This window comes from Triticum aestivum, chromosome 2A (genome assembly GCF_018294505.1).
Source record: "Triticum aestivum cultivar Chinese Spring chromosome 2A, IWGSC CS RefSeq v2.1, whole genome shotgun sequence".
NCBI classification, from domain to species: domain Eukaryota; kingdom Viridiplantae; phylum Streptophyta; class Magnoliopsida; order Poales; family Poaceae; genus Triticum; species Triticum aestivum.
The window spans coordinates 88384163-88404603 of NC_057797.1; the positions used below are offsets into that span (position 1 = coordinate 88384163).

At 47.1% G+C, this 20441-nt stretch overlaps 1 pseudogene; it reads left to right on the forward strand.

The window, feature by feature from the left end:
- Positions 1–15706, forward strand: part of LOC123191560 (indole-3-acetic acid-amido synthetase GH3.8-like) — a 39373-nt pseudogene extending 23667 nt beyond the window's left edge.
- The last annotated feature ends 4735 nt before the right edge of the window (positions 15707–20441 follow it).

A 20441-nucleotide genomic window follows, 5' to 3' on the forward strand; every position in this document is an offset into this window, starting at 1 on the left:
GAGCTGCATCGGGGTCGGTCGGGTGAATGTGAACAGACTTCTTCTCACTGGACGACTGAAATGCAGACTCTGTGGCGGGTTTCTTGGATCGCAGCAAGTCACTCGGATCTGCATTTTGCTTGTATTCCTCGAACTCGACCGCTGTCACCTGGGAATCGGAAATCTTTGAGCCCTTCTGAAAGCACTCTTCTGCCTTTTTCCGATCACCGGTGACAGTGATCACTCCTTTGGGGCCGGGCATCTTCAACTTGAGGTACATGTAACATGGTCGAGCCATGAACCGTGCGTACGCTGGTCTCCCCAAAATGGCATGATATGCACTCTGAAAATCCACGACCTCAAACATCAACTTTTCTTTGCGAAAATGTTTCGAATCACCAAACACCACGTCCAAAGTGTTGGGGAACGTAGCAGAAATTCAAAATTTTTCCTTCGTAACACCAAGATCTATCTATGGAGAGACCAGCAACGAGTAGAAGGAGAGTGCATCTACATACCCTTGTAGATCGCTAAGCGGAAGCGTTCAAGTGAACGGGGTTGATGGAGTCGTACTCGTCGTGATTCAGATCACCGATGATCCTAGTGCCGAACGGACGGCACCTCCGCGTTCAACACACGTACAGCTCGACGATGTCTCCCACGCCTTGATCCAGCAAGGAGAGAGGGAGAGGTTGAGGAAGACTCCATCCAGCAGCAGCACAACGGCGTGGTGGTGATGGAGGAGCGTGGCAATCCTGCAGGGCTTCGCCAAGCACCTACGGGAGAGGAGGAGGTGTCACGGGAGGGAGGGAGGCGCCAAGGGCTCATGTATGGATGCCCTCCCTCCCCTCCACTATATATAGGGGCAGGGGAGAGGGGGGAGGCGCAGCCTTGCCCCCTCCTCCAAGGAAGGGGTGCGGCTAAGGAGGGGGGAGGAGTCCATCCTCCCCAAGGCACCTCGGAGGTGCCTTCCCCTTTTAGGACTCTCCCCTTTTTCCTATATCTTGGCGCATGGGCCTCTAGGGGCTGGTGCCCTTGGACCATGTAGGCCAAGGCGCACCCCCTACAGCCCATGTGCCCCCCCCGGGGCAGGTGGCCCCACCCGGTGGGCCCCCGGGACCCTTCCGGTGGTCCCGGTACAATACCGATGACCCCGAAACTTGTCCCGATGGCCGAAACAGGACTTCCTATATATAAATCTTTACCTCCGGACCATTCCGGAACTCCTTGTGACGTCCGGGATCTCATCCGGGACTCCGAACAACATTCGGTAACCACATACAAACTTCCTTTATAACCCTAGCATCATCGAACCTTAAGTGTGTAGACCCTACGGGTTCGGGAGACATGTAGTCATGACCGAGATGTTCTCCGGTCAATAACCAACAGCGGGATCTGGATACCCATGTTGGCTCCCACATGTTCCACGATGATCTCATCGGATGAACCACGATGTCAAGGACTCAATCAATCCCGTATACAATTCCCTTTGTCTAGCGGTATGGTACTTGCCCGAGATTCGATCGTAGGTATACCGATACCTTGTTCAATCTCGTTACCGGCAAGTCTCTTTACTCGTTCCGTAACACATCATCCCGTGATCAACCCCTTGGTCACATTGTGCACATTATGATGATGTCCTACCGAGTGGGCCCAGAGATACCTCTCCGTTTACACGGAGTGACAAATCCCAATCTCGATTCGTGCCAACCCAACAGACACTTTCAGAGATACCCGTAGTGTACCTTTATAGCCACCCAGTTACGTTGTGACGTTTGGCACACCCAAAGCACTCCTACGGTATCCGGGAGTTGCACAATCTCATGGTCTAAGGAAATGATACTTGACATTAGAAAAGCTTTAGCATACGAACTACATGATCTTGTGCTAGGCTTAGGATTGGGTCTTGTCCATCACATCATTCTCCTAATGATGTGATCCCGTTATCAACGACATCCAATGTCCATGGTCAGGAAACCGTAACCATCTATTGATTAACGAGCTAGTCAACTAGAGGCTTACTAGGGACATGGTGTTGTCTATGTATCCACACATGTATCTGAGTTTCCTATCAATACAATTCTAGCATGGATAATAAACGATTATCATGAACAAGGAAATATAATAATAATCAATTTATTATTGCCTCTAGGGCATATTTCCAACAGTCTCCCACTTGCACTAGAGTCAATAATCTAGTTCACATCGATATGTGATTAACACTCAAGGTCACATCCCCATGTGACTAACACCCAAAGAGTTTACTAGAGTCAATAATCTAGTTCACATTTACCATGTGATTAACACTCGATGAGTTCTGGGTTTGATCATGTTATGCTTGTGAGAGAGGTTATAGTCAACGGGTCTGAACCTTTCAGATCCATGTGTGCTTTACAAATCTCTATGTCATCTCCTAGATGCAGCTACCACGTTCTATTTGGAGCTATTCCAAATAACTGTTCTACTTGGAGCTATTCTAAATTGTTGCTCCATTATACGTATCCGGTATCTCTACTCAGAGCTATCCGGATAGGTGTTAAGCTTGCATCGACGTAACCCTTTACGACGAACTCTTTTACCACCTCCATAATTGAGAAAATTCCTTAGTCCACTAGTTACTAAGGATAACTTTGATCGCTGTCCTGTGATCCATTCTTGGATCACTCTTGTACCCCTTGACTGACTCATGGTAAAGCACACTTTAGGTGCAGTACACAGCATAGCATACTGTAGAGCCTATGTCTTAAGCATAGGGGACGATCTTCGTTCCTTTCTCTCTATTCTGCCATGGTCGAGCTTTAAGTCTTAACTTCATACCTTACAACTCAGGCAAGAACTCCTTCTTTGACTGATCCATCTTGAACACCTTCAAGATCACATCAAGGCATGTGCTCAATTGAAAGTACTATTAAGCGTTTTGATCTATCCTTATAGATCTTGATGCTCAGTGTTCAAGTAGCTTAATCCAGGTTTTCCATTGAAAACACTTTCCAAATAACCCTATATGCTTTCCAGAAATTCTACGTCATTTCTGATCATTAATATGTCAACAACATATACTCATCAGAAATTCTATAGTGCTCCCACTCACTTCTTTGGAAATACAAGTTTCTCATAAACTTTGTATACACCCAAAATCTTTGATCATCATCAAAGCATACATTCCAACTCCGAGATGCTCACTCCAGTCCTCAGAAGGATTGCTGGAGCTTTGCATACTTATTAGCATATTTCAGGATAGACAAAACCTTCCGGTTGTATCACATACAACCTTTCCTCAAGAATCGTCGAGGAAACAATGTTTTGACATCCTATCTGCAAGATTTCATAAATAATGCAGTAATTGCTAATATAATTCCAACAGACTCTTAGCATCGCTACGAGTGAGAAAGTCTCATCGTAGTCAACTCCTTGAACTTGTCGAAAAACATCTTAACGACAAGTCGAGCTTTCTCAATGGTGACACTTACCATCATTGTCCATCTTCCTTTTAAAATCCATATGTACCTAACAGCCTTACGACCATCAAGTAGTTCTGCCAAAGTCTACACTTTGTTTTCATACATGGATCCTCTCTCGGATTATATGGCCTCGAGCCATTTATCGGAATCCGGGCCCACCATCGCTTCTCCATAGCTCGTAGGTTCATTGTTGTCTAGCAACATGACTTCCTAGACAGGGTTACGTACCACTTTGAAGTAGTATGCATCCTTGTCCTCCCACGAGGTTTGGTAGTGACTCGATCCGAAGTTTCATGATCACTATCATAAGCTTCCACTTCAGTTGGTGTACGTGCCACAGGAACAACTTCCTGTGCCCTGCTACACACTTGTTGAAGTGACGATTCAATAACCTCATCAAGTCTCCACCATCCTCCCACTCAACTTTTCGAGAGAAACCTTTCCTCGAGAAAGGACCCGATTCTAGAAAAAATCCATATTGCTTTCGGATCTGAATTAGGAGGTATACCCAACTGTTTTGGGTGTCCTATGAAGATGCATTTTATCTGCTTTGGGTTCGAGCTTATCAACCTGAAACCTTTTCACATAAGCGTCGCAGCCCCAAACTTTCAAGAAACGGCAACTTAGGTTTCTCCAAACCATAGTTCATACGGTGTCATCTCAACGAAATTATGTGGTGCCCTATTTTAAAGTGAATGTGGTTGTCTCTAATGCCTAACCCATGAACGATAGTGGTAACTCGATAAGAGACATCATGGTACGCACCATATCCAATAGGGTGCAACTATGATGTTCGGACACACCATCACACTATGGTGTTCCAGCCGGTATTAATTATGAAACAATTTCCACAATGTCTTAATTGTGTGCCAAAACTCGTAACTCAGATATTCATCTCTATGACCGTATCATAGACATTTTATCCTCTTGTCACAATGATCTTCTACTTCACTTGAAATTACTTGAACCTTTCAATAATTCAGACTCGTGATTCATCAAGTAAATATACTCAACATCTACTCGAATCATCTGTGAAGTAAGAACATAAGGATATTCACTGCATGCCTCAGCACTCATTGGACTGCACACATCAAAATGTGTTACTTCCAACAAGTTGCTATCTTGTTCCATCTTACTGAAAACGAGGCTTTTCAGTCATCTTGCCCATGTGGTATGATTTGCATGTCCCAAGTGATTCAAAATCAAGTGAGTCAAAACGGTCCATTTGCATGGAGTTTCTTCATGCATATACACCAATAGACATGGTTCGCATGTCTCAAACTTTTCAAAAACGAGTGAGCCCAAAGATCCATCAATATGGAGCTTCTTCATGCGTTTTATACCGATATGACTTACGTGGCAGTGCCACAAGTAGGTGGTACTATCATTACTATCTTTTGGCATGAACATGTGTATCACTACGATCGAGATTTAATAAACCATTCATTTTAGGTGTAAGACCATTGAAGGTATTATTCAAATAAACAGAGTAACCATTATTCTCCTTAAATGAATAACCGTATTGCAATAGACGTAATCCAATCATGTCTATGCTCAACGCAAACACCAAATAACAGTTATTTAGGTTTAACACCAATCTCTTTGGTAGAGGGAGCGTGCGATGCTTGATCATATCAAGCTTGGAAAAACTTCCAACACATATCGTCAGCTCACCTTTAGCTAGTCTCCGTTTATTCCGTAGCCTTTTGTTTCGAGTTACTAACACTTAGCAACCGAACCGGTATCTAATACCCTGGTGCTACTAGGAGTACTAGCAAAGTACACATTAACACAATGTATATCCAATATACTTCTATCGACCTTGCCAGCCTTCTTATCTACCAAGTATCTAGGGTAATTCTGCTCTAGTGGTTGTTCCCCTTATTACAGAAGCACTTAGTCTCGGGTTTGGGTTTTACCTTGGGTTTCTTCACTAGAGCAGCAGCTGATTTTCCGTTTCATGAAGTATCCCTTCTCGCCCTTGCCCTTCTTGAAACTAGTGGTTTCACCAACCATCAACAATTGATGCTCCTTCTTGATTTCTACTTTCGCGGTGTCAAACATCGCGAATACCTCAAGGATCATCATATCTATCCCTGATATGTTATAGTTCATCACGAAGCTCTAACAGCTTGGTGGCAATGACTTTGGAGAACCATCACTGTCTTATCTGGAAGATCAACTCCCACTCGATTCAAATGATTGTTGTACTCAGACAATCTGAGCACAAGCTCAACAATTGAGCTTTTCTCCTTAGTTTGCAGGTTAAGAAAGTCATCGGAGGTCTTATACCTCTTGACATGGGCACGAGCCTGAAATCCCAATTTCAGCCCTCAAAACATCTCATATGTTTCGCGATGTTTCAAAAACATCTTTGGTGCCTCAACTCTAAACCGTTTAACTGAACTATCATGTAGTTATCAAAACATGTATGTCAGATGTTCGCAACAACCACAGACAACGTTCGAGGTTCAGCACACTGAGCAGTGCATTAAGGACATAAGACTTCTATGAAGCAATGAGGACAATCCTCAGTTTACGGACCTAGTCCGCATAATTGCTACTATCAACTTTCAACTAAACTTTCTCTAGGAACATATCTAAACAGTAGAACTATAGCGTGAGCTACGACATAATTTGCAAAAACCTTTTGACTATGTTCAGGATAATTAAGTTCATCTTATGAACTCCCACTTAGATAGACATCCCTCTAGTCATCTAAGTGATTACATGATCCGAGTCAGACTAGGCCGTGTCCGATCATCACGTGAGACGGACTAGTCATCATCGGTGAACATCTTCATGTTGATCGTATCTTCTATACGACTCATGTTCGACCTTTCGGTCTCCGTGTTCCGAGGCCATGTCTGTACATGCTAGGCTCGTCAAGTTAACCCTAAGTGTTTCGCGTGTGTTCCGAGGCCATGTCTGTACATGCTAGGCTCGTCAACACCCGTTGTATTTGAACGTCTGAATAAAACACCCGATCATCACGTGATGTTTTGAAACAGCGAACTGTCGCAACGGTGCACAGTTAGGGGAGAACACTTCTTGGAATTGTTGTAAGGGATCATCTTATTTACTACCGTCGTTCTAAGCAAATAAGATGTATAAACATGATAAACATCACATGCAATCAAATAGTGACATGATATGGCCATCATCACTTTGCTCCTTTTGATCTCCATCTTCGGGGCTCCATGATCATCATCGTCACCGGCATGACACCATGATCTCCATCATCATGATCTCCATCATCGTGTCTTCATGAAGTTGCCTCGCCAACTATTACTTCTACTACTATGGCTAACGGTTAGCAATAAAGTAAAGTAATTACATGACGTTTAAGTTGACACGCAGGTCACAAATAAATAAAGACAACTCCTATGGCTCCTGCCGGTTGTCATACTCATCGACATGCAAGTCGTGATTCCTATTACAAGAACATGATCAATCTCATACATCACATATCACATCCTTTTTGGCCATATCACATCACATAGCATACCCTGCAAAAACAAGTTAGACGTCCTCTAATTGTTGTTTGCATGTTTTACGTGGCTGCTATGGGTTTCTAGCAAGAACGTTTCTTACCTACGCATGAACCACAACGTGATATGCCAATTGCTATTTACCCTTCATAAGGACCCTTTTCATCGAATCCGATCTGACTAAAGTGGGAGAGACAGACACCCGCCAGCCACCTTATGCAACTAGTGCATGTTTGTCGGTGGAACCGGTCTCACGTAAGCGTACGTGTAAGGTTGGTCCGGGCCGCTTCATCCCACGATGCCGCCGAATCAAGATAAGACTAGTAACGGCAAGCATATTGAACAATATCGACGCCCACAACTACTTTGTGTTCTACTCGTGCAAAGAATCTACGCAATAGACCTAGCTCATGATGCCACTGTTGGGGAACGTAGCAGAAATTCAAAATTTTTCCTTCGTAACACCAAGATCTATCTATGGAGAGACCAGCAACGAGTAGAAGGAGAGTGCATCTACATACCCTTGTAGATCGCTAAGCGGAAGCGTTCAAGTGAACGGGGTTGATGGAGTCGTACTCGTCGTGATTCAGATCACCGATGATCCTAGTGCCGAACGGACGGCACCTCCGCGTTCAACACACGTACAGCTCGACGATGTCTCCCACGCCTTGATCCAGCAAGGAGAGAGGGAGAGGTTGAGGAAGACTCCATCCAGCAGCAGCACAACGGCGTGGTGGTGATGGAGGAGCGTGGCAATCCTGCAGGGCTTCGCCAAGCACCTACGGGAGAGGAGGAGGTGTCACGGGAGGGAGGGAGGCGCCAAGGGCTCGGGTATGGATGCCCTCCCTCCCCTCCACTATATATAGGGGCAGGGGAGAGGGGGGAGGCGCAGCCTTGCCCCCTCCTCCAAGGAAGGGGTGCGGCTAAGGAGGGGGGAGGAGTCCATCCTCCCCAAGGCACCTCGGAGGTGCCTTCCCCTTTTAGGACTCTCCCCTTTTTCCTATATCTTGGCGCATGGGCCTCTAGGGGCTGGTGCCCTTGGCCCATGTAGGCCAAGGCGCACCCCCTACAGCCCATGTGGCCCCCCGGGGCAGGTGGCCCCACCCGGTGGGCCCCCGGGACCCTTCCGGTGGTCCCGGTACAATACCGATGACCCCAAAACTTGTCCCGATGGCCGAAACAGGACTTCCTATATATAAATCTTTACCTCCGGACCATTCCGGAACTCCTCGTGACGTCCGGGATCTCATCCGGGACTCCGAACAACATTCGGTAACCATATACAAACTTCCTTTATAACCCTAGCATCATCGAACCTTAAGTGTGTAGACCCTACGGGTTCGGGAGACATGTAGTCATGACCGAGATGTTCTCCGGTCAATAACCAACAGCGGGATCTGGATACCCATGTTGGCTCCCACATGTTCCACGATGATCTCATCGGATGAACCACGATGTCAAGGACTCAATCAATCCCGTATACAATTCCCTTTGTCTAGCGGTATGGTACTTGCCCGAGATTCGATCGTCGGTATACCGATACCTTGTTCAATCTCGTTATCGGCAAGTCTCTTTACTCGTTCCGTAACACATCATCCCGTGATCAACCCCTTGGTCACATTGTGCACATTATGATGATGTCCTACCGAGTGGGCCCAGAGATACCTCTCCGTTTACACGGAGTGACAAATCCCAATCTCGATTCGTGCCAACCCAACAGACACTTTCACAGATACCCGTAGTGTACCTTTATAGCCACCCAGTTACGTTGTGACGTTTGGCACACCCAAAGCACTCCTACGGTATCCGGGAGTTGCACAATCTCATGGTCTAAGGAAATGATACTTGACATTAGAAAAGCTTTAGCATACGAACTACATGATCTTGTGCTAGGCTTAGGATTGGGTCTTGTCCATCACATCATTCTCCTAATGATGTGATCCCGTTATCAACGACATCCAATGTCCATGGTCAGGAAACCGTAACCATCTATTGATTAACGAGCTAGTCAACTAGAGGCTTACTAGGGACATGGTGTTGTCTATGTATCCACACATGTATCTGAGTTTCCTATCAATACAATTCTAGCATGGATAATAAACGATTATCATGAACAAGGAAATATAATAATAATCAATTTATTATTGCCTCTAGGGCATATTTCCAACACAAAGCTATTTGGCCGAGTGACTCGGCTTTCTTCCCTGGTATAACTCCATGAAAGCTCATGTTACTAGTGCTCAGTCGGGACATCGGAATGCCCATTCCTTTCAGTGTGTCTGCATACAACAAATTCAGCCCGCTTCCATCGTCCATCAGCACTTTTGTCAGTCGAGTGCCTTCGACAACTGGATCGACCACCAAAGCTTGCCTCCCAGGGGTGGCAATATGAGTCGGATGATCAGATTGATCGAATGTGATGGGTATTTGGGACCATTTCAGATAATTTGCTTTTGCTGGGGCAACCATGTTCACCTCTCGGTTAATGACTTTCAGTCGACTCCTGCTTTCCACATCTGCAAAGATCATCAGAGTGGAGTTGATATGCGGATATCCTTCCTCACTGACCTCCTTGTCTTCGGCCTTGTCCGACTCCTTCTCCTTGTCCTTAGACTGTTTTCCCTGAAACTGCTGGATCAGGAGTCGACATTGGCGAGTGGTGTGCTTCGGGTAGATGATATTCCCCTCTTCGTCTTTCTTCGTGTGGATGTGACATGGCATATCCATTACATCGTTCCCTTCTTTATCCTTTACCTTCTTGGGGTTCCAGGATCCTTTTGGTTTCCCCTTAAACTTTCCCTGAGTCACGGCCAGAGCCTCTCCAGGAGCTGCCGGTTCAGCCTTCCGCTTCTGTTTCCGACTGGTGTTTCCTTTTTCCGACTGACTCGGCTTGTGCTTGCCGCTTCGGAGTCGGTCTTCTTCTTCGCCGTTGGCGTACTTGGTAGCAATCTCCATCATCCGACTCAAGGTCATGTCACCGGTTCGACCAAACTTCAAACTCAGTTCTCTGTTCTTGACGCCATCTTTGAAGGCGCAGACTGCCTGATGATCAGACACATTCTCCACAGTGTGGTGCAAAGTGATCCATCTCAAAATATACTCTCTGAGAGTCTCATTAGCCTTCTGTACGCAGACTTGCAACTCTGTCAATCCAGCTGGTCGCTTGCAAGTTCCTTCAAACGTTCTGATGAACACTCGGGACAGATCTTCCCAAGTGTAAATGCTGCTAGGAGGTAATTGAGTCAACCATGCCCTGGCAGAACCTTCCAGCATGAGGGGCAAATGCTTCATGGCCACCTCGTCGTTCCCACCACCAATCCGAACTGCCACTCGGTAGTCTTCAAGCCAAGTTTCAGGCTTAGACTCACCAGTGAACTTGCTGACTCCTGTTGCCAACCTGAAATTGGGAGGGATAACTGCGGCTCTGATAGCTCTGCTGAAACATTCAGGACCAGAAACATGCACTCGACTGCTTGTGGGTGCATCTCTGTCGAGTCCGCCTCGATGGGCTCTGTTCCGGTCGACCAAACCTTGCACGATAATGGATCGCGCGTCGAAGCCTGGTTCTCTGGGGTCGACTGGAACCCTTCGCCCTGTACTGAACTGACGCCTGTCATCTTGCTGCCGAGGAGCGTAAGACCCACCCCTCGGAGGGGAATGGGGCACTCGACGCCTATCATCTCGGTCGAGTCGGTCACCATATTGGCCTCGCCGATTCTCGTGCCCCTCACGCCACGGAGGCGATCTGGGACTGTGAGCCGACTGAACCGTATTCGCAGTGATGGATCGACTGTGAATTCTGTTGCGCGACTGAGACACGGCTGAATTCTGATCTCCTGCTGCCCGGAGCAGATCCCTGATCTGCATCAAACCTCTGCCAGCTTCCGACTGAGAAGGCTGGATGGACTCTGCTATACGGGTCGCAGCTGCTAAATTCTGGATTGGGGTTCGATATACCTGAGTCGGCGGGAAGAGTTGACGTCGCCTGGTGTCGGGAACTCGTTGCCGCGCGCGCTCGTCGAGTGCTCGCTGAAGATTCTCCAGTCGAGTGCGTTCGGCCAAATTGGCCAGACGTGCCTCCTCCAAGGCACGAGCCTCGGGGGTTTCTCCTGCGATGGGAGTACGCAGGGCATCCACGTTCCTGCGGCGAAGTTCCTCTCTTTGCAGAGAGTCGAGTGGCTCGAGCTGGTACTCTTCGTGGCCTCGTGCGGGGTCGCCTCCGTCACCTGCTCCATCATCACGGGCGAAGCCAGGGGGACTGCGGGGCCCGTCGACCATCAAGATTTCCGCCGCTGGATCACTGCTATCGCACTCGGATGCAGTCCCTACGGAGCCAGTCGACAGATCGAACAAGCCGTAGAGAGATTCGTCGGGCTCGATTGCCGCAACTTGGATGGTGGCCGACTGGCGAGCCACCGCGTGCCTCACCCATCGCTGAAGCCTCGACCGGCCCGAGCGCTTGCGCTGGCGGGAGACTGGGAGGGTGGACGATGGAGGAGTCATCCGATACGGGGTCGACGGTTGCCGCAGCAGAACGCCGCGGACACATGCGCGAAAATGCGTCGCATCGCGGACGGGGAGCGCATCAACGTCGAGTGGAGCCTCCTGGAGCCAGGCGGAATCGTCGGCGATGAAGGTGAGAGTGCCGAGACAGACCTCTCGACCCTCGACCAAAACTCCAGCAGCCACCATGATGAAAGTACTCGGAAGAATCGCAACTTCTCCACAAAATCGCTAAAACACCTGCCCCAAGGTGGGCGCCAACTGTCGTGGTTCTAAGCCTGACAGTAGAGTGGGGGGTAGGTATGGAGAGGCAAGGTCCTAGCTATGGAGAGGTTGTAAACACAAGGGATGTACGAGTTCATGCCCTTCTCAGAGGAAGTAATAGCCCTACGTCTCGGAGCCCGGAGGCGGTCGAGTGGATTATGAGTATATGAGTTACAAGGTGCCGAACCCCTCTACCTGTGGAGGGGGGTGGCTTATATAGAGTGCGCCGGGACCCCAGTCAGCCCACGTAGGAGAGGGTTTAAGGTGAGTTAAGTCCGGGGCGTTACTGATAACGCCTCACATAAAGTGTCTTTACTACCATAAATTCTACTTAATTACAGGCCGTTGCAGTGCAGAGTGCCTCTTGACCTTCTGGTGGTCGAGTGAGTCTTCATGGTCGAGTCCTTCAAGTCAGTCGAGTGAGTCCCTCGTTGGTCGACTGGAAGGCGACCTCTTCTAAGGGTGTCCTTGGGTAAGGTACTTAGATAAGGTTCATGACCCTACCCTAGGTACATGACCCCATCAACCGGCCCTGCTCAGACTATGAGCACCAAATCAGGAAGGCACATCGAGCATGAGTACAGAAGGAGTCGAGCTCGAGCTCGAGCCAAGCAGCTGGCAAAAAATGCGGGAAAACCGTTCCCCATCTGGAGAACAGGCGACACAATTGATCCCCCCGCTTGTTGTGCCAACAACACATAAGAGTACGGACACCCTATATATATGTGGGCAAACCATTAATGTTCCCTAGCTGGGCAATCTGGTAATAACCGAGGAGTATATAATGCAGGCTGAAATGCTCGGTATGACTGTTGGACAATTCCTCGAGATCGAGCCCATGTCTCCGCTTAGAGAGGAGGAAATAAAACGGAAATATGTCCGCGGTGAACCTTTGGTCAAGCCCGAGGAGGTCAAGAACCTCCCAACAAGAATGTATGAATTGCATCAATGGTACATGAAAATTTGCAAGACCCACAATCTACAATCCCTCATGGTGAAAGTCAAGGAAGAGGATTACTTCCATAAGCTAGCTCTGTCTATTGAGTATACAGAACTGTTTCAGTTATTCAATTATGACGCACTCGACAAATCTATCGTCAGTTGCTATTGTCTGTAAGTGATTTCTTTCTGTAATTTAAGTCTCAAGCTAGTTGTAGTGCTCTCGTCGATCATTACCTGTAATTAACCTGACTATATTTTTTCTGTGATATTATGCAGGATGAAGATGTTCGAAATGAGAAAAGCTGGACATCATGGCATTGGGTTCATTGACCCAAATACCATTAATGAAGAGACATGGTCATATGAACGTTATAAACAAGAAGTAGAGAATAACATGCTAGAGTTCTTGAAGCGCCTCAATAGCAATGCAGATATACTACTTCGTTACAACTTTCAGTGAGTCCACACTGTCTTATACTACAAATTCTGTTTTTGTTACTAGCTAGATACCACTGGATCTTGCTAGACATTAAAGTGCGAATGCAGGTTTCACTGGATCTTGGTAGACATTAAAGTTAAAGAAGGAAAAGTTGAAGTACTGGACTCACTGCTTAAAGAAGCTAAAGAGTACTCAATCATGAAGGGGATAGTCAACAGGTAATTTCAATCTCATTATATATATGTCCTGATATCAACTAATTAATAACTCATTTATTCATTTTCTTTGCCGGCGGGCCGGCAGGGCTTGGCAAAAGTTCATCGAAGACGTTCCAGGCCCGTTCAGAGATAAACTGTATTGGTATCGACCCATGGTAATTAATTAAGTAGTACTATAGCTAGCTACCATGCATTCTCTTTAATTCTATAGTTTCAATAACGTTAATTATCAGGCTTGATTAATTATTATCTGATTGAACTCTATTCTCGTACAGGCCATGAAGCAGGAGTCGGGGAATGATTTATATGCATACTACGTTTGCAAGAACATTCGCATGATGAGATCCCAAAGGAGCACATCTGATAGACAGATATGTGTACGTTTGCCAGAACACACTATATACAATTTTTACATCATTATCGATATCTAGTCACACAACTAATACATGCATATTGATCTCCTTCTTAACAGTTCAATAAGGTGCGGCAGAAGCTCCTACCAATGAATCACGTACGAGCAATTGCAGAGGAAATAGCGGGATTTTTTCTCAACCAAGTCATAGATTCTAGAGAAGAATTCCATTACCAGCTACCGCACTAATGCCTCCATGTAGGAGAAATTGTATATACTAAATTGTATATATATACACGTACATGCATGTGTATGTGTGAATATGGTGGTGCGAGACATTCGATGATATGTATATATATATATGATCGATTCTACGAGAAATTCTATTTATATATATATATGCATAACACGCACAATATGTAGTATTATAAAATATCAACAAACGAAAAAGAATTAAATGGAAAACATAAAATTAAAGAAAACACAAAAGATAAAACCAAAATCTCCCAAACATTTAGTACTGGTTGATATTACCAATCGGTACTAATGGTCTACCCGCACCCGGGCCTGGCTCATGCCACGTGGTGACAGTTTAGCATCGGTTCATGACGAACCGGTAGTGGGGGGCTTTAGTCTCCACTCTTTAGTGCCGGTTGCGGAACCGGCACTAAAGGCCCTTACGCTAAAGCCCGGTTCTGCACTAATGGGCACCTCCGGCAGCGAGCGCAAGCTGATTCCCAGCATCGCGGAGGAGGGCCGCCGACGGCAGCTTCCCTTCGGTCTCCTTAAGGCAGTCATGAACTTGTGAGTCCACTGATATATACTCCATGCAAAGCACAGACCGAGTGATGGTGGTGCTGAATGTATCGTCCTGAATGTGCAGGCACTTCCCTGGGCTTGACAAGGGGAAGGGGCTGTACTTTCTCTTCGTCAAGTCGGAGACCAAGACGCCGGGCGGGCTGACGGCGTGGCCGATGCTGACAAGCATTTGCAAGAGCGAGCAGTTCAAGGACCCCTTGCGCGACCACACGAGCCCGAGGGCGGCCTTGCTCTGCGCGGACACGTCCCAGAGCATGTACGCGCAGATGGTGTGCGGCCTGTGCCAGCGCCGCGACGTCCTCCGCGTCGGCGCCGCGTTCGCCTCCGGCCTACCTGCCCAGTGGCGGAGCCAGAAAAAATCGGACAAGGGGGGCCGAGTATTGTTGAAGCTTGTTGAGGCGGGCCAATCCATTAAAAAACCCCATTTTAGTAAAAAAAATCATTGTTACTGTTCATATTAGGCCTAAATCTCTGATGTCAGGAGGGCCAGGGCCCTGGCTGGCACCCCTGCTGCGCGTCATTCGCTTCCTCCAGCTCAACTGGGAGCAGCTCGCCACCGACATCGAGGCCGGCACGCTCGCCCCGTGCGTGAGCGACGCGTCGGTGCGCGAGGCGGTTGCCGGCATGCTCCGCCGCCCGGACCCCGAGCTCGCCCAGCTCGTCCGGGATGAGTGCCGCACGGGCGAATGGGCCGGCATCGTCCCGCGCATCTGGCCCAACGCGAGGTACCTCGAGGCCATCGTCACCGGCGCCATGGCGCAGTACGTTCCGGCCTTGGAATACTACGCCGGCGGCCTGCCGTTGGTGTCCATCTCCTACGCGTCCTCCGAGTGCTACTTCGGCATCAATCTTCAGCCGCTGTGCAACCCGACCGACGTGTCCTACACGGCTACACCATCATGCCCAACTAGGCCTACCTCGAGTTCCTCCGCGTGGACGACGCGACCACAGGAGAGGCCGTGGAGGCTGAAGGTGACGCGGCCCGGCTGGTGGACCTCGCCCGCGTGGAGGCTGGGCGGGAGTACTAGCTGGTGATCACCACCTACGCGGGGCTCAACCGGTACCGCGTCGGCGACGTGCTCCGCGTGGCGGGCTACCACAACGCCGCTGCACGCTTCACGTTCGGCAGAACTCCTTTTTACTGTTGTCTATCTCGTTTTTACCGTTGTGTATCTCGTTTGAACGATGTGCCTCGATTGTTATTGATCTGATGTGTGTGGTTTTCACTTCCTTCTTTATTAAATCGTGCTTTGTTTGATATTCCAATTTTGTACGTAGAGTTGCTCATCCTTAGCTGTCTAGGTGTCATTTTTTTTTCAAAAAAAGGGTTCCCCGGCCTCTGCATCAGAGAGATGCATGCGGCCATCTTATTAACCAAACAAAAATTCGAACAAGGTTCCAAAGTCTTCAACTGACAAAACAAAAAAGAGAAAGCTCACACAGAGCTAAAAAGGCTAGAAACACCCACTAGCCAAAAAAGAAAAACCACGACCGTCTGGCTAAAGAAAGATAGGTAAACTAATTGCCTATCCTATTACATGACCGCCATCCAAACCGGCTGAAGATATTCCGAGCTACCATCTCCCAGCGGACAGATCCAGTAACCAAATGCTCCCTGTCCTCCGTCAGAGTGAGTAGCGACCACGAACGGATCAGTGTGGTGGCTCAGAAAATAACCTGCAAAAAGTGAATACGTGATATTATGTTAAACACCAAATCATTTCTGCAATTCCAGATAGACCACAGCAAGGCGCAAACTCCAACACGAATATGTCGCGCTAGTTCTGGCTCAATCCCATTAAGCCATATCCCAAATAACGCATTGACCGAGTTCGGTGGAGTAATCTTAAAAGCAATGTGGACTGTCCGCCAAAGAACTTTGGCTAACGGGCAATCAAAAAAGAGGTGTTGAATCGTCTCATCCCGATCACAGAAACTACACCTAGTAGGTCCTGTCCAATTACGCTTTATCAGGTTGTCCTTGGTTAAAATAACTTGTTTATGGACAAACCACATAAACACTTTTTATTTTCAAAGGCACTTTAACATCCCAAACATGCTTAGAGGTAGGAATGGAGGACGAATTAATAACATCAATATACATTGATTTAACTGTGAAAACTCCAGACCTAGCCAACTTCCAGCGTAATTTATTGGGTTGTTGGGAAAGCTGAACCTCCATCAGTCTCCTAACTAGATGGAGCCATGATTCCCAACGATTGCCCGCTAGCGACCGTCTGAACTGAATATTAAGGGGGATAGATTGAAATCCTGTTGCAACGAACACCTCACGTCGTTGAACAATACGATATAAAGACGGATATTGAATGGCCAAGGGTGTCTCTACGAGCCAAGTATCCTCCCAGAATCGCGTACTAGCACCATTGCCAATAATAAACTTTGTCCTATTAAAAAAGGACTGTTTGACTTTCATCAGTCCTCTCCAAAAAGGCGAGTCGGTCGGCCTGACTGTAACCTGGGACAAAGTTTTTATGTGGAGGTACTTGCTACGAAGGATTTGCGCCCACGTGGCATCAGTCTCAGAAGACAGTTTCCAGAGCCACTTACTAAGGAGACATCTGTTCTTAACTTCAAGATTCTCTATCCCGAGACCCCCTTGATCTTTCGGCCTACAGATGATATCCCATTTAGCTAGCCGGTATTTTCTTTTTAAATCATCACCCTGCCAAAAGAAACGCGATCGATAAAAGTCCAGTCGTTTCTTGACACTAACAGGGACTTCAAAGAACGATAAGAGAAATATAGGCATACTCGTGAGTACCGAGTTAATCAAAATTAATCGGCCACCGTATGACATGAGCTTGCCCTTCCAGCAACTCAGCTTCTTCTCAAAACGGTCTTCGACGCACTTCCATTCTTGGTTCGTCAGCCTATGATGGTGGATCGTGATACCTAAGTAAGAGAAAGGTAACTCCCCCAACTCGCACCCAAACAATTGTTGGGGAACGTAGCAGAAATTCAAAATTTTCCTACGCGTCACCAAGATCTATCTATGGAGAAACCAGCTACGAGTAGAAGGAGAGTGCATCTACATACCCTTGTAGATCGCTAAGCGGAAGCGTTCAAGTGAACGGGGTTGAAGGAGTCGTTCTCGTCGTGATTCAAATCACCGATGATCAAGTGCCGAACGCACGGCACCTCCGCGTTCAACACACGTACAGCCCGGTGACGTCTCCCACGCCTTGATCCAGCAAGGAGAGAGGGAGAGGTTGAGGAAGACTCCATCCAACAGCAGCACAACGGCGTGGTGGTGGTGGAGGAGCGTGGCAATCCTGCAGGGCTTCGCCAAGCACCGCGGGAGAGGAGGAAGACTTGGGAGAGGGGAAGGGCTGCGCCAGAACTTCGTGTATAGCTCCCATGCGCCTCCCCACTATATATAGGGGTGGAGGGGCTGGTTTCTTGCCCTCCAAGTCCATTGGGGCGTTGGCCAAGGTGGGAGGAAAGAAATCTCATTATTTCCTTCCCCACCGATTGTTATCCCCCCTTTTTAGGGATCTTGATCTTATCCCTTCGGGATATGATCTTATTCCTTCTAAGGGGGATCTTGGTGCGCCTTGACCAGGGGTGTGGGGCCTTGCCCCTACTACCCACGTCCATGTGGGTCCCCCATGCAGGTGGGCCCCACTCCGGAACCTTCTAGAACCTTCCCGGTACAATACCGAAAAATCCCGAACATTTTCCGGTGGCCAAAATAGGACTTCCCATATATAAATCTTTACCTCCGGACCATTCCGGAACTCCTCGTGACGTCCGGGATCTCATCCGGGACTCCGAACAACATTCGGTAACCACATACAAACTTCCTTTATAACCCTAGCGTCATCGAACCTTAAGTGTGTAGACCCTACGGGTTCGGGAGACATGTAGACATGACCGAGACGTTCTCCGGTTAATAACCAACAGCGGGATCTGGATACCCATGATGGCTCCCACATGTTCCACGATGATCTCATCGGATGAACCACGATGTCAAGGACTTAATCAATCCCGTATTCAATTCCCTTTGTCTATCGGTATGTTACTTGCCCGAGATTCGATCGTCGGTATCCAATACCTTGTTCAATCTCGTTACCAGCAAGTCACTTTACTCGTTCCGTAACACATCATCCCGTGATCAACTCCTTGGTCACATTGCGCATATGATGATGTCCTACCGAGTGGGCCCAGAGATACCTCTCCGTTTACACGTAGTGACAAATCCCAGTCTCGATCCGCATAAAACAATAGATACTTTCGGAGATACCTGTAGTGCACCTTTATAGTCACCCAGTTACGTTGTGACGTTTGATACACCCAAAGAACTCCTACGGTATCCAGGAGTTACACGCTCTCATGGTCGAAGGAAGAGATACTTGACATTGGCAAAGCTCTAGCAAATGAACTACACGATCTTTTGTGCTAGTCTTAGGATTGGGTCTTGTCCATCACATCATTCTCCTAATGATGTGATCCCGTTATCAACGACATCCAATGTCCATAGCCAGGAAACCATGACTATCTATTGATCACAACGAGCTAGTCAACTAGAGGCTCACTAGGGACATATTGTGGTCTATGTATTCACACGTGTATTACGATTTCCGGATAATACAGTTATAGCATGAATAAAAGACAATTATCATGAACAAGGAAATATAATAATAACACTTTTATTATTGCCTCTAGGGCATATTTCCAACAGTCTCCCACTTGCACTAGAGTCAATAATCTAGTTCACATCGCCATGTGATTAACACTCACAGGTCACATCGCCATGTGACTAACACCCAAGAGTTTACTAGAATCAGTAGTCTAGTTCACATCACTATGTGATTAATACTCAATGAGTTTTAGGTTTGATCATGTTGCTTGTGAGAGAGGTTTTAGTCAACGGGTCCGAACCTTTCAGATCCGTGTGTGTTTTACAAATCTCTATGTCATCTCCTAGATGTAGCTACCACGCTCTATTTGGAGCTAATCCAAATAACTGTTCTACTTGGAGCTATTCTAAATTGTTGCTCCATTATATCTATCCGGTATCTCTACTCAGAGCTATCCGGATAGGTGTCAAGCTTGCATCGACGTAACCCTTTACGACGAACTCTTTTACCACCTCCATAATCGAGAAAAATTCCTTAGTCCACTAATTTCTAAGGATAACTTTGACCGCTGTCCTGTGATCCATTCTTGGATCACTCTTGTACCCCTTGACTGACTCATGGCAAGGCACACTTCAGGTGCGGTACTCAGCATGGCATACTGTAGAGCCTACGTCTAAAGTATAGGGGACGACCTTCGTCCTTTCTCTCTTTTCTGCCGTGGTCGAGCTTTAAGTCCTAACTTCGTACCTTACAACTCAGGCAAGAACTCCTTCTTTGACTGGTCCATCTTGAACACCTTCAAGATCATGTCAAGGTATGTGCTCATTTGAAAGTATTATTAAGCATTTTGATCTATCCTTATAGATCTTGATGCTCAATGTTCAAGTAGCTTAATCCAGGCTTTCTATTGAAAAACACTTTCAAAATAACCCTATATGCTTTCCAGAAATTCTACATCATTTCTGATCAACATGTATTCATCAGAAATTCTATAGTGCTCCCACTCACTTCTTTGGAAATACAAGTTTCTCATAAACTTTGTACAAACCCAAAATCTTTGATCATCATCAAAGCATACATTCCAACTCCGAGATGCTCACTCCGGTCCTTAGAAGGATCGCTGGAGCTAGCATACCTTTTAGCATCCTTAGGATCGACAAAAACTTTCTGATTGTATTACATACAACCTTTCCTCACGAAAACTGGTAAGGAAACTCGTTTTGATATCCATCTGCCAGATTTCATAAATACAGCTAATGCTAACATGAATCCGACGGACTTTAAGCATCGCTACGGATGAGAAAATCTCATCGTAGTCAACTCCTTGAACTTGTGAAAAACTTTTCGCCACAAGTCGAGCTTCATGGACGGT